This window comes from Ranitomeya variabilis, chromosome 2 (genome assembly GCF_051348905.1).
Source record: "Ranitomeya variabilis isolate aRanVar5 chromosome 2, aRanVar5.hap1, whole genome shotgun sequence".
In the NCBI taxonomy this organism is placed as follows: domain Eukaryota; kingdom Metazoa; phylum Chordata; class Amphibia; order Anura; family Dendrobatidae; genus Ranitomeya; species Ranitomeya variabilis.
This window is the reverse complement of record NC_135233.1, coordinates 1,000,489,117-1,000,502,277: the sequence shown is the minus strand read 5'-3', so window position 1 is coordinate 1,000,502,277 and position 13,161 is coordinate 1,000,489,117. Positions and strand designations below refer to the sequence as shown.

Genomic DNA, 13,161 nt, shown 5'->3' with positions numbered 1-13,161 from the left:
TTTGGGGTGCGAGGAGCCATAGCGCTTTTCCAGAGCCTGTGTGCTACCAGTAACGTGGAAGCCCCCTATATTTCCATTGACAGGTGACAGACCTGAGTGGGGACTTGCTATTTTTGTGGATTAAGTTGAAGCTTTTATTGGGAATATTTTACATAACATTTGGGATCACATTTATCTTCTGCTCCATGCTGAACACTTAATTTGGAGTTTCCATCTAAATCACCGACTAAAGTGAATCAGATGAAACCCTCACTAACTATAATGAGGCAGCAGAGTTACTCTAGATTCCATCTGGCCTCTGTTCAGTGGTTTCCTTTATTTCAGAAGTGCACAAAACTATGGTGGACTGCGTTTTTATGCAAGCCTAAGAAGACGTACACTGACAGATCATAGGCTAGACAGTGTCAACAGTGCCTACATATGCCTCATTATAGAGACTCCTCCGCTGGTGGTTCTGTTTGAATCACGTATTTCAGTGAATTACACAGCAATACTGGTGTAGGCTCTCAGTGAAGAGTGCAGGATAAATGTGAGCTGAGCCTTGCTGTGATCTTTGGGAAGCAGAATGAAAAAAAAATCAACAGCAGGTAAAAAATTGGTTTTATTTATTTTTTATGCCGTTTCTCATGCAGTATAAGTGATTAGGTGACTTTATTCTTCAGGTCGGTGCGATTAAAGCGATATCAGATTTATATAGTTTGTTCATGTTTGGTTGCTGTCACACACTAAAGGATGATTTTTATTGTAAAACTGTACTGCCATATTTTGACAGCTATAATATCTCCATATTTCTGACAGTCATGTGACAGCTTGTCTCTCGCAGGATGAGCTGACGTTTCTATTGGTACAGTTTTCGGTCACATGACATTTTTTGATCGCTTTCTATTCTGATTTTTGGGAGACAAAATGAACAAAAAACAGCAAATTCCAGAATTGTTTTTTGGAATTTTTTTTAATGCCATTCCGCATGTCATAAAACTGATAAGGCAGCTTTATTCTTTATTCTTATGTTTGGGCACTTTTACACAGCAAAAACTATTTTAAAGAAAAAATTATTTTTGCATCGTTGTATTCTGAGAGTTATAACTTTTTTATTTCTCCACTGATGAAGCTGTATGGCAACTTGTTTTTTGCAAGACAAGATGACGTTTTCAGGGATACTATTTGTATTTACAGTGGTTTTTTTATCGTGTTTTATTCCACTTTTTGTTTGGCGATATGATGAAAAAGCATGGTTTTTCCCCCGTTTTATAAAGGGAACTTTTAACAAGGTTGACCGATATGAGTTACAGCCACAGCCTTTCAGGGCTGATATACAGAATTCTATATTGCTGTATATCTGCCCCTAACCCGACCTGTAAGAGAAGAAAAATAACTTTTTTATACTCACCTGCGGGGAGGTCTGGTCCGAGGGGTGTCGCTCTTCTTGGTCCGGTACCTCCCATCTTCTTGTGATGCCGCCCTCCTTCTTGGTTCGTGCGGATGATGTGTCCCTGCATCATCCACACAGTCTGCTGGGCATCACACTCCAGCGCAGGCGTACTTATCTGACCTGTTGAGGGCAGAGCAAAGTACTGCAGTGCGCAGGCGCCAGAAAAGGTCAGAGAGGCCCAGTGCCTACGCACTGAAGGACTTTGCTCTGCCCTCAACAGGTCAGATAAGTACGCCTGCGCAGGAGAACGATGCAGAGCAGACTGTGTGGATGATGCATGGATGCGTCATCCACACGAACCAAGGAGGATGGCACCACAAGAAGATGGGAGGTACCGGACCAAGAAGAGCGACACCTCTTGGACTGCCCCGCAGGTGAGTATAACAAAGTTTTTTTTCTTCTCTTACACGTCAGGTTGGGGGCTTATACAGTGGGAGAAATAAGTATTTGATCCCTTGCTGATTTTGCAAGTTTGTCCACTGACAAAGACATGAACAGTCTATAATTTTAAGGGTAGGTTAATTTTAACATTGAGAGATAGAATATCAAAAATAAAATCCAGAAAATCACATAATTATATAAATTTATTTCAATTTTGAGGTGAGAAATAAGTATTTGATTCCATGCCAACCAATAAGAATTCTGGCTCCTACAGACCAGTTAGGCTACTTTCACACTAGCGTTGTACGACGCACGTCGCAATGCGTCGTTTTGGAAAAAAAAAGCATCCTGCAAAATTGCTTGCAGGATGCGTTTTTTCTCCATAGATTTGCATTAGCGACGCATTGCAACGGATTGCCACACGTCGTGCGACGGTTGCGTCGGACCGTCGGCACAAAAAAGTTACATGTAACGTTTTTTGGTGCGTCGTGTCCGCCCCCGCCTCCCCGGACATCACAATGGGGCAACGGATACGTTGTAAAACTGCATCCGCTGCCCCCGTTGTGTTTTTAACTCAGTTTGCGTCGGTACGTCGCAACGTCGCATTGCGACGTGCGTCATACGACGCTGGTGTGAAAGTAGCCTTAGACGCTCCTAATCAACTCATTACCTGCATTAAAGACAGCTGTATTACATAGTCACCTTTATAAAAGACTCCTGTCCACAGAATCAATTAATCCGTCAAACTCTAACCTCTACAACATGGGCAAGACCAAAGAACTTTATAAGGGTGTCAGGAACAAGATCATAGACCTGCACAAAGCTGGAATGGGCTACAAAACCATAAGTAAGATGCTGGGTGAGAAGAAGGCAACTGTTGGTGCAATAGTAAGTAAGTCTACGTTCACATTTGCGGTCAGCGCCGCAGCGTCGGGCGCCGCATGCGTCATGCGCCCCTATATTTAACATGGGGGCGCATGGACATGCGTTGTGCTGCGTTTTGCGCCGCATGGCCGCAAGCGTTGGACGCAAGAAACGCATCAAGTTGCATTTTTTTTGCGTCCAACTTTCGGCCAAAAACGACGCATGCGGCGCAAAACGCAGCGTTTTAGCGTGCGTTTTGCCGCGTTTTTGTTTGCGTTGTGCGCTGCGGCGCCGACGCTGCGGCGCACAACGCAAATGTGAACGTAGCCTAAATGGAAGAAACACAAAATGACTGTCAGTAGACATCCATCTGGGGCACCATGCAAAATCTCACCTCGTGGGGTATCCTTGATCATGAGGAAGGTGAGAGATCAGCCTAAAACTACACAGGGGGAACTTGTTAATGATCTCAAGGCAGCTGGGACAACAGTCACCAAGAAAACCATTGGTAACACATTACGCCATAAAGGTTTAAAATCCTGCAGTGCCCGCAAGGTCCCCCTGCTCAAGAAGGCACATGTGCAGGCATGTCTGAAGTTTGTCAATGAACTCCTGGATGATTCTGTGAGTGATTGGGAGAAGATGACAAAAATTGAGGTCTTTGGCATTAACTCAACTCGCCGTGTTTGGAGGAAGAGAAATGCTGCCTATGAATCTAAGAACACCATCCCCACTGTCCAGCATGGAGGTGGAATCATTATGTTTTGGGGGTGTTTCTCTGCTAAAGACACAGGACTACTTCACAACATCAGTGGGAGAATTGATGGAGCCATGTACCGTAAAATCCTGAGTGACAACCTCCTTCCCTCCGCCAGGACATTAAAAATGGGTTGAGGCTGAGTCTTCCAGCAAGACAGTGACCCAAAACAAACAGCTAAGGCAACAAAGGAGAGGTTAAAAAAGAAGCACATTAAGGTCATGGAGTGGCCTAGCTGGTCTCTAGACCTTAATCCCATAGAAAACTTATGGAAGGAGATGAAGCTCAGAGTTGCCAAGCGACAGCCTCAAAATCTTAATGATTTAGAGATGATCTGGAAAGAGGACTGGACCAAAATTCCTCCTGACATGTGGGCAAACCTCATCTTTAACTACAAAAAACGTCTGACTGCTGTGCTTGCCAACAAGGGTTTTGCAACCAAGTATTACCGTATATACTCGAGTATAAGCCGAGATTTTCAGCCCAAATTTTTGGGCTGAAAGTGCCCCCTCGGCTTATACTCGAGTCATGATCGGTGGTGGGGTCGGCGGGTGAGCACTGTCATATACTTACCTAGTCCCGGCGATCCTGGCGCTCCCCCTGCCTGTTACACGGTCTCCGGGTGCTGCAGCCTCTTCCCCTGAGCGGTCACGTGGGACCGCTCATTAGAGAAATGAATAGGCTGCTCCACCTCCCATAGGGGCGGAGCCGCATAATTCATTTCTCTAATCAGCGGTGCCGGTGACCGCTGACAGAGGAAGAGGCTGCGGCACCGAAGACCAGCTGTCCGGGGGAAGGAGCGGGACGCCGGGAGCAGGTAAGTATGTCATATTCACCTGTCCTGGTTCCACACGCCGGGCGTCGCGCCATCTTCCCGGCGTCTCTCTCTCCGCTCTGACTGACTGTTCAGGCAGAGGGCGCGATGACGCATATAGTGTGCGCGCCGCCCTCTGCCTGATCAGTCAGTGCGGAGAGACGCCAGGAAGATGGCGCCGAGGAGCTGCAAGACAGGTGAGTATGTGTTTTATTTTTTTTTATTGCAGCAGCAGCTATGGGGCAATAATGGACGGTGCAGAGCACTATATGGCACAGCTATGGGGCAGAGCACTATATGGCACAGCTATGGGGCAGAGCACTATATGGCACAGCTATGGGGCAGAGCACTATATGGCACAGCTATGGGGCAGAGCACTATATGGCACAGCTATGGGGCAGAGCACTATATGGCACAGCTATGGGGCAGAGCACTATATGGCACAGCTATGGGGCAGAGCACTATATGGCACAGCTATGGGGCAGAGCACTATATGGCACAGCTATGGGGCAGAGCACTATATGGCACAGCTATGGGGCAGAGCACTATATGGCACAGCTATGGGGCAGAGCACTATATGGCACAGCTATGGGGCAGAGCACTATATGGCACAGCTATGGGGCAGAGCACTATATGGCACAGCTATGGGGCAGAGCACTATATGGCACAGCTATGGGGCAATGGTGCAGAGCATTATATATATGGCACAGCTATGGGGCAACGGTGCAGAGCACTATATGGCACAGCTATGGGGCAACGGTGCAGAGCATTGTATATATGGCACAGCTTTATGTGGAGCATCTATGGGGCCATAATGAACGGTGCAGAGCATTATATGTGGCACAGCTTTATGTGGAGCATCTATGGGGCCATAATGAACGGTATGGAGTATCTATTTTTAATTTTGAAATTCACCGGTACCTGCTGCATTTTTCCCCCTAGGCTTATACTCGAGTCAATAAGTTTTCCCAGTTTTTTGTGGCAAAATTAGGGGGGTCGGCTTATACTCGGGTCGGCTTATACTCGAGTATATACGGTAAGTCTTGTTTGCCAGAGGGATCAAATACTTATTTCCCACTGCAAAATACAAATAAATTTACAGAATTTATACAATGTGATTTTCTGGATTTTATTTTTGATATTCTATCTCTCAATGTTAAAATTAATCTACCCTTAAAATTATAGACTGTTCATGTCTTTGTCAGGGGGAAAACTTACAAAATCAGCAAGGGATCAAATAATTATTTCCCCTACTGTATACAGCATTATAGAATGCTGTATATAAGCCATGAAAGGCGGTAGCCGTAACTCATCGACCAAACCGATGACAGGTTTCCTTTAATAATTTTTTTCTATGTGTACACTGAAGGGGTTAACTAGTGGTACAGAGCGGCAATACCAAACATATGTACTTTTTTGTTTATTTTACATAAAATATTTATTTATGGGTACAATATATATATAATTATTATTTTTGGATTTTTACCATTTTTTTTTTTTACTTTCTCCCACCTATGGGACTTTTACTTTCAGCAGGCAGATTAGCTGCAGCTATAATCCATTGCAATGGATTATAACTGTCAGTGCTGCATTGACACAAGCTCCTCTGAAGGGCTTGCCGTAGCCTGGTGACCCGGATGTCATCATGACAACATTAGGTCACCATGGCAATGATCAGGCCCTCGCTATGATGTCGCTGGGCCCCGATCGAAGTGCAGAGGGGGCTCTCTCCCTCTGCATGCCTGCTACATACTGCAATGGTAGTATTTAGGGGGTTAAAGTGCCGGTGTCAGCATCAGCATCAGCTGACACCCAGCGGCGATTGCACACGCACAGTCTCTGTGAGTGCAAAATCGCTTGGGCAAACTCAGTACGTCCAAGGTTGGGAACGGATAAAAGGTGTTTTCCTGCGAACAAAAGTTAATTTGAATCAAAAGACCTTGGAATAATAAGTTCCACAATTTGATGTGTTTAAATAAAATGTTCCTGTGCTGAGATAATCTTATAAATGTGCCCCTGCTGTGTACTGTGTAATGTCTGTGTCTGACTGTGCAGGAACATGGTCTGATCATACCACAGCTCCTGGGCAGGGGAGGACGCAAAAGAGAGTACACAGATGTCGCAGTTCACAGGGAGGATACCTTTATCATACCCACCACTCACACCAATTTGTCATGAACTGGGGTTGTTTGGTTGCCTCTGGTTCTTTCTGAATGACATTTATCTATATCCCACTTCCCAGTTCCGGTTTGGATCTTGCAGCTCTCTGGCGCCCCCCTTAACCTCAGGTCAGACCGAGTACTGCACCTAGGATAATTAGTCACCAGAAAGGCTGCCTTACTTTGTACTGGCAAATGGGCACACTGCAGCGAGGGTGATATACCTACTCCCACTCAGGCGGGAATAATAATTATCAACGCCGTCGGTCGCTACAAAGCCTCCCAATCGCACAGGACAAATCCGCTGCCACCAGCTCCGATTTCTTAATTATTAATGGGTCCGGAGCCAACCCAGATTAGTAGCATAATTCACTTCAGAGGATGTGACCGTACGTTATAGAGCAAGGAGAGACAAGCTAGTAATTTTATATTTTACTCCAAAAAAGGTAGACAGTGTTTACAGAGGTATAAAAAGATATTATAAAGACAAATATCATATGTACAATACAATTACAAATAAAATGGGATTAAAGTTGAAAAACACTTACATTTCATATCATTTCATGGGTGACCGTGAGCTGTGGGGGAAGGGGGAGCATATATCCAGATGAATCACCCCTGTATAGCAGCTAGACCACAGACAAAGACACGTGAAGATTGCAGCTTCACTCACTTATTAGCCTAAAAACTTAGCCTAAAACCCAGGCACTCCCCCTATGGTGACCTCACTTAGAGGATGAAACCTCCCCTTTACTTAGAGGTATGGCAACCATTTTTATGCCTAGCTCACTGTATGAATCTCGTATACGAAAGACACAATGATCCGGATGTGCCCCACATTAGGGGGATTCTTTTAAGTGTAAACACGGTGTAATTACATGACCCGTTTATGGAGACACCCGCTCTTTGCACTTGTTGGGTTTAGTTTCTACCGATTTCAGGGAGTTATAGATCCCTCGATGGACATCCAGAATATATAATCCTTATATCTTTAGCCCTGATCAGTGCCAATATATATAACCTTAAAAGCACAATAAAAGCCCATGCTTCCTATACCAGATTTATCCAGTAACAGGTGGGAGGGGGGAATCAGTAGGGTAGAGAGACTTGTCTGTCACAGCATAGAGCCATATAAATTCTTGAGGGAGGGGGAAAAATGAGGGGTTTAGGATTACACAGGAAGAGGAAGAAAGAGTGGCTCAGAATTCCAGCCTTGTGTTGGCAGGCAGAGGAAACTGCAGCTGAGAGCTCTGTATGTGTAAGTGAAGTAATGAGAACTTTCCTATTTCCTGACAACAGACAGGACAGCTGGGGAGCACAGTTGATTCTTTCTTTGAAGTTTGAAGCAAAACGTTGTTTATAAACAGGTAGGGAAATCGTTTACCTCACCAAAAAAATCAGCTGCACTTTCCTGCTGTAATGTCTGTATACTCCTATGCTTCCTCCCCTGCCCAGGAGCTGTGGTATGATCAGACCATGTTCTCTCACGGTCAGACACGGCCATTACACAGTACACAGCAGGGGCACATGTATAAGATTATCCCAGCACAGGAACATTTGATTTAAACACATCCAATTGTGGAACTTATTATTATTCCAAGATCTATTGATTAAAATGAACTTTCGTTCGTGGGGAAAATCCCTTTCACACCTTAGACGTATAGTTATTTCTAAGGTGGGCTACCCATTTGCTGCATGCGCCAGAAGCGAACCTACAACTTTTCCAGCACGTCAGCTGATTTGAACAGCTGACATGTGCCCCTATCAGCCGCGGGTGAAATGACGATCCACCCGCGGCTGCTAGCATGTTAAATATCTGACTGAAGCATTTAACACACTCGTGTCGGAAGTGTTTCACTAATCCTGCCCATCGGCGCCCTTGTCACATGACCACAGGTCGCCGATGAGTTGGCATGAAAACCCGAGGTCTGCAGCAGACCACTGTGGTTTTCATTGCCGGATTGTTATGAGCACCGCCAAGTGAGCATTTTAGCTACATAGAGCAGGGCTTCAGCCCTGCAATGTGTAGCACAAGTGATCGCAAGATCACAGCTTCGAGAATATTGAAGCAAGTAAAAAAAAAAAATAAAATAAAAAAAAATATTGAAAAAAATTAAAAAAATATAAAAGTTCTAATCACCCCCTATTTGCCCCATTTAAAATAAAACAAGAAAGAAAAAAAATACACATATTTGTTATCACCATGTTCAGAATCACCAGATCTATCAATATATAAAAAGAATAAATTGGATCGGTAAACGACGCAACGAGAAAAAAAGTAAAAACGCCAGAATTAATTTTTTTTGGACCGCAACTTTGCATTAAAATGCAATAATGGGCGATCAAACATCGTATCTACACCAAAATGGTATCAATAAAAACTACATCTCGGCATGCAAATAAATAAGTGCTTACCCAGCAGCAAATCACGAAAAATTAAGACACTACGGGTCTTGGAAAATGGCAAAAAATTTTTTATTAGGAAACTTTTTTTCACCATTTAAGTAAAAAGGAACCTAGACATTTTTGGTATCTACGAACTCGTAATGACCTAGAGAATCATAATTGCAGGACAGTTTTCGTATTTAGTGAACATGGTAAAATAGCAAAACAAAAAACATTTGTGGAATTGCAGATTGGTTTGCAATTTCACCGCACTTTGAATTTAATTTTTCTTTCCTGTTTTCCAATACATTATATGGCAAAACAAAGTGTAGTTCAAATGTACAACTCATCCTGCAAAAAACAAGCCCTCATATGGCCATATTGATGGAAAAATAAAAAAGTTATGGCTCTGGGAAGCAGAAAACAGAAACTCAAAAACAGAAAAACCCAAGGCGGTGAAGAGGTTAAGACTGTCATATGAAATGCCAATTTTAATGAATCGGCCTCTACGTTTATTGTCTTTGTACTGTGGACTGGTGTCGGCCTATTTTCATGTTTACTGTTGCTAACGTAGATTCTGTAAATTTGTAGGTACGCAGCGGATCCATGTATTAAACTGGAACACATATCATCGACTCAATACTTATAAATTAAGAAATTGTTTCTTTTAATCTCATAATGATTTATAATAAAAATAATAATTGTAATAATCGTCCATAATGCTAATTTTCTAGTCCCATATGACAGGGCAGATGTTATTTTTAGGCTCAATTAAGCCAAACCTGACCTTAAATCACTGGAGGTAATTTTCTTGATATTCGTATGATTTCCCTGCAGCTTTTTGGTTAATCAACAATTAAATGGAAGTGATCTGATGGAGCCTGATGTCCTACAGGAAGCACAAGCTTGTGTTCTGTGCAATGTCTGGTATTTCCATCTGTATAATTCCACTGTAATAACAAAATTCCAAACTTCAGTTCTCTTATCTCTCCGGAAAGAAACATTGTGTCAGCAGACGCATGATTTCCCAATGAGTGAGGCTGCACAATCCTGTAATGGACGATTAGAATAATTTGCATAGGACAGCGGAGATTACCGAGGCTCCCTCCTGGCCAGACTTGGTGGTCGAAACGTGAAGAGGAAATTCTAACAGCACATTTCTTATTCAAATATTCAAATATTTTTTTCTTAGGGGAGACGATATATAAACGTCACCATAGCAGACAATGTAAATGATATTTGTAATTACAGCTGTGTAAAGAAAGTGAACGTAAATATTTTGGTAAAAATATAAGTTGTTCATATTTTGTACATTCTGTATGTGCCACAGCGGATTCCATCAAGACGCCTACTAAAAGTAGCATTCCAAGACCATTCATAGGGGGTATTAATCAGGGGGCACAGTGAGCGTTTACTTATTCTGGGGTCAGTGTGCGGTATTACTTATCCTGGGGGCACAGGGTGCGGTATTACTTATCCCAGGGGTGTGGAACCTCAGGCCCCAAGGCCATTTACAGCCCTCGATGACCTATTATCACGCCCCCGGGCAGATACCCGCATTCTTGGGAGGGGAGGTGTATTTGGATTACATGGATTACAAACAGCTCATTAATTTCTTCTTGCTCTGTTAGCACACACACACAGTGTTCACTACTGAACACTGAAGGGCATGCAATGAAAGATTACGTCCTGAAATCAGTGCCAGAGTCAGGATGTACTTTGTGGGTGGAGTTTGTACGGCCCCCGAAGGATGGTATAAATGGCAGAAAAAAGATTCCCCACACCTGACTTATCCCATGGGCACAGTGTGCGGAATTACTTATCCCGGGGGCACAGTGTGCGGTATTACTTATCCCTGGGACAAAGTCTGCGGTATTACTTATCCTGGGAGCACAGTGTGTGATATTACTTATCCTGGGAGCACAGTGTGCGGTATTACTTATCCCTGGGACAAAGTCTGCGGTATTACTTATCCTGGGAGCACAGTGTGTGGTATTACTTATCCCGGGGGCATAGTGTGCGGTATTACTTATCCCAGAGGCACAGTGTGCGGTATTACTTATCCCAGAGGCACAGTGTGCGGTATTACTTACCCGGGGGCACAGTGTGCGGTATTACTTATTCCGGGGGTCACACTGTGCGGTATTAATTATTCAGAGGGCACATTGTGCTGTATTACTTATTCCAGGGGCTCATTGTGCTGAATTGCTTATTCCAGGGGGGGCACACTGTGCTGTATTACTTATTCTGGGGGCACAGTGTGCAGTATTACTTAATTCGGGGGCACAATGTTCGGAATTACTTATCCTGGGGGCACAGTGTGCGGTATTACTTATCCCGGGGGCACAGTGTGCTGTATTACTTATCCCGGGGGCACAGTGTGCTGTATTACTTATCCTGGGGGCACAGTGTGCGGTATTACTTATCCTGGGGGCACAGTGTGCGGTATTACTTATCCTGGGGGCACAGTGTGCGGTATTACTTATCCTGGGGGCACAGTGTGCGGTATTACTTATCCTGGGGGCACAGTGTGCGGTATTACTTATCCCGGGGGCACAGTGTGCGGTATTACTTATCCTGGGGGCACAGTGTGCGGTATTACTTATCCCGGGGGCACAGAGTGCGGTATTACTTATCCTGGGGGCACAGTGTGCGGTATTACTTATCCTGGGGCACAGTGTGCGGTATTATCCTGGGGGCACAGTGTGCGGTATCACTTATCCTGGGGGCACAGTGTGCGGTATTACTTATCCTGGGGGCACAGTGTGCGGTATTACTTATCCCGGGGGCACAGTGTGCTGTATTACTTATCCCGGGGGCACAGTGTGCTGTATTACTTATCCTGGGGGCACAGTGTGCGGTATTACTTATCCTGGGGGCACAGTGTGCGGAATTACTTATCCCGGGGGCACAGTGTGCGGTATTACTTATCCCTGGGGCAAAGTGTGCGGTATTACTTATCCTGGGAGCACAGTGTGTGGTATTACTTATCCCGGGGGCACAGTGTGCGGTATTACTTATCCCAGAGGCACAGTGTGCGGTATTACTTATCCCAGAGGCACAGTGTGCGGTATTACTTACCCGGGGGCACAGTGTGCGGTATTACTTACCCGGGGGCACAGTGTGCGGTATTACTTATTCCGGGGGTCACACTGTGCGGTATTAATTATTCAGAGGGCACATTGTGCTGTATTACTTATTCCAGGGGCTCATTGTGCTGAATTGCTTATTCCAGGGGGGCACACTGTGCTGTATTACTTATTCTGGGGGCACAGTGTGCAGTATTACTTAATTCGGGGGCACAGTGTTCGGAATTACTTATTCTGGGGGCAGTGTGCGGTATTACTTATCCTGGGGGCACAGTGTGCAGTATTACTTATTCCGGGGGCACAGTGTGCGGTATTACTTATCCCGGGGGCACAGTGTGCTGTATTACTTATCCCGGGGGCACAGTTTGCGGTATTACTTATCCTGGGGGCACAGTGTGCGGTATTACTTATCCCGGGGGCACAGTGTGCGGTATTACTTATCCCGGGGGCACAGTGTGCGGTATTACTTATCCCGGGGGCACAGTGTGTGGTATTACTTATCCTGGGGGCACAGTGTGCGGTATTACTTATCCTGGGGGCAGTGTGCGGTATTACCTATCCCGGGGGCACAGTGTGCGGTATTACTTATCCTGGGGGCACAGTGTGCGGTATTACTTATCCCGGGGGCACAGTGTGCGGTATTACTTATCCCGGGGGCACAGTGTGCGGTATTACTTATCCCGGGGGCACAGTGTGCGGTATTACTTATCCTGGGGGCACAGTGTGCGGTATTACTTATCCCGGGGGCACAGTGTGCGGTATTACTTATCCCGGGGGCACAGTGTGCTGTATTACTTATCCTGGGGGCACAGTGTGCGGTATTACTTATCCCGGGGGCACAGTGTGTGGTATTACTTATCCCGGGGGCACAGTGTGCTGTATTACTTATCCCGGGGGCACAGTGTGCTGTATTACTTATCCCGGGGGCACAGTGTGCGGTATTACTTATCCTGGGGGCACAGTGTGCAGTATTACTTATCCCGGGAGCACAGTGTGCGGTATTATTTATCCCATGAGCACAGTGTGCGGTTTTACTTATCCTGGGGGCACAGTGTGCGGTATTACTTATCCTGGGGGCACAGTGTGCGGTATTACTTATCCTGGGGGCACAGTGTGCGGTATTACTTATCCTGGGGGCACAGTGTGCAGTATTACTTATCCTGGGGGCACAGTGTGCGGTATTACTTATCCCATGAGCACAGTGTGCGGTATTACTTATCCCGGGGGCACAGTGTGCGGTATTACTTATCCCGGGGGCACAGTGTGCGGTATTACTTATC

At 45.2% G+C, this 13,161-nt stretch overlaps 1 long non-coding RNA gene across 3 annotated transcripts in view; it reads right to left on the bottom strand.

Annotated features, from left to right (window-relative positions):
* The window catches only part of LOC143808463 (uncharacterized), a 56,078-nt gene that overhangs the window by 39,807 nt on the left and 3,110 nt on the right, over positions 1-13,161 (bottom strand). For all 3 annotated transcript variants that reach the window (XR_013221960.1, XR_013221958.1, XR_013221959.1), the window contains exon 2: positions 9,580-9,742. This is a non-coding gene — a long non-coding RNA (uncharacterized LOC143808463). The remainder of the gene's footprint in view (positions 1-9,579; positions 9,743-13,161) is intronic.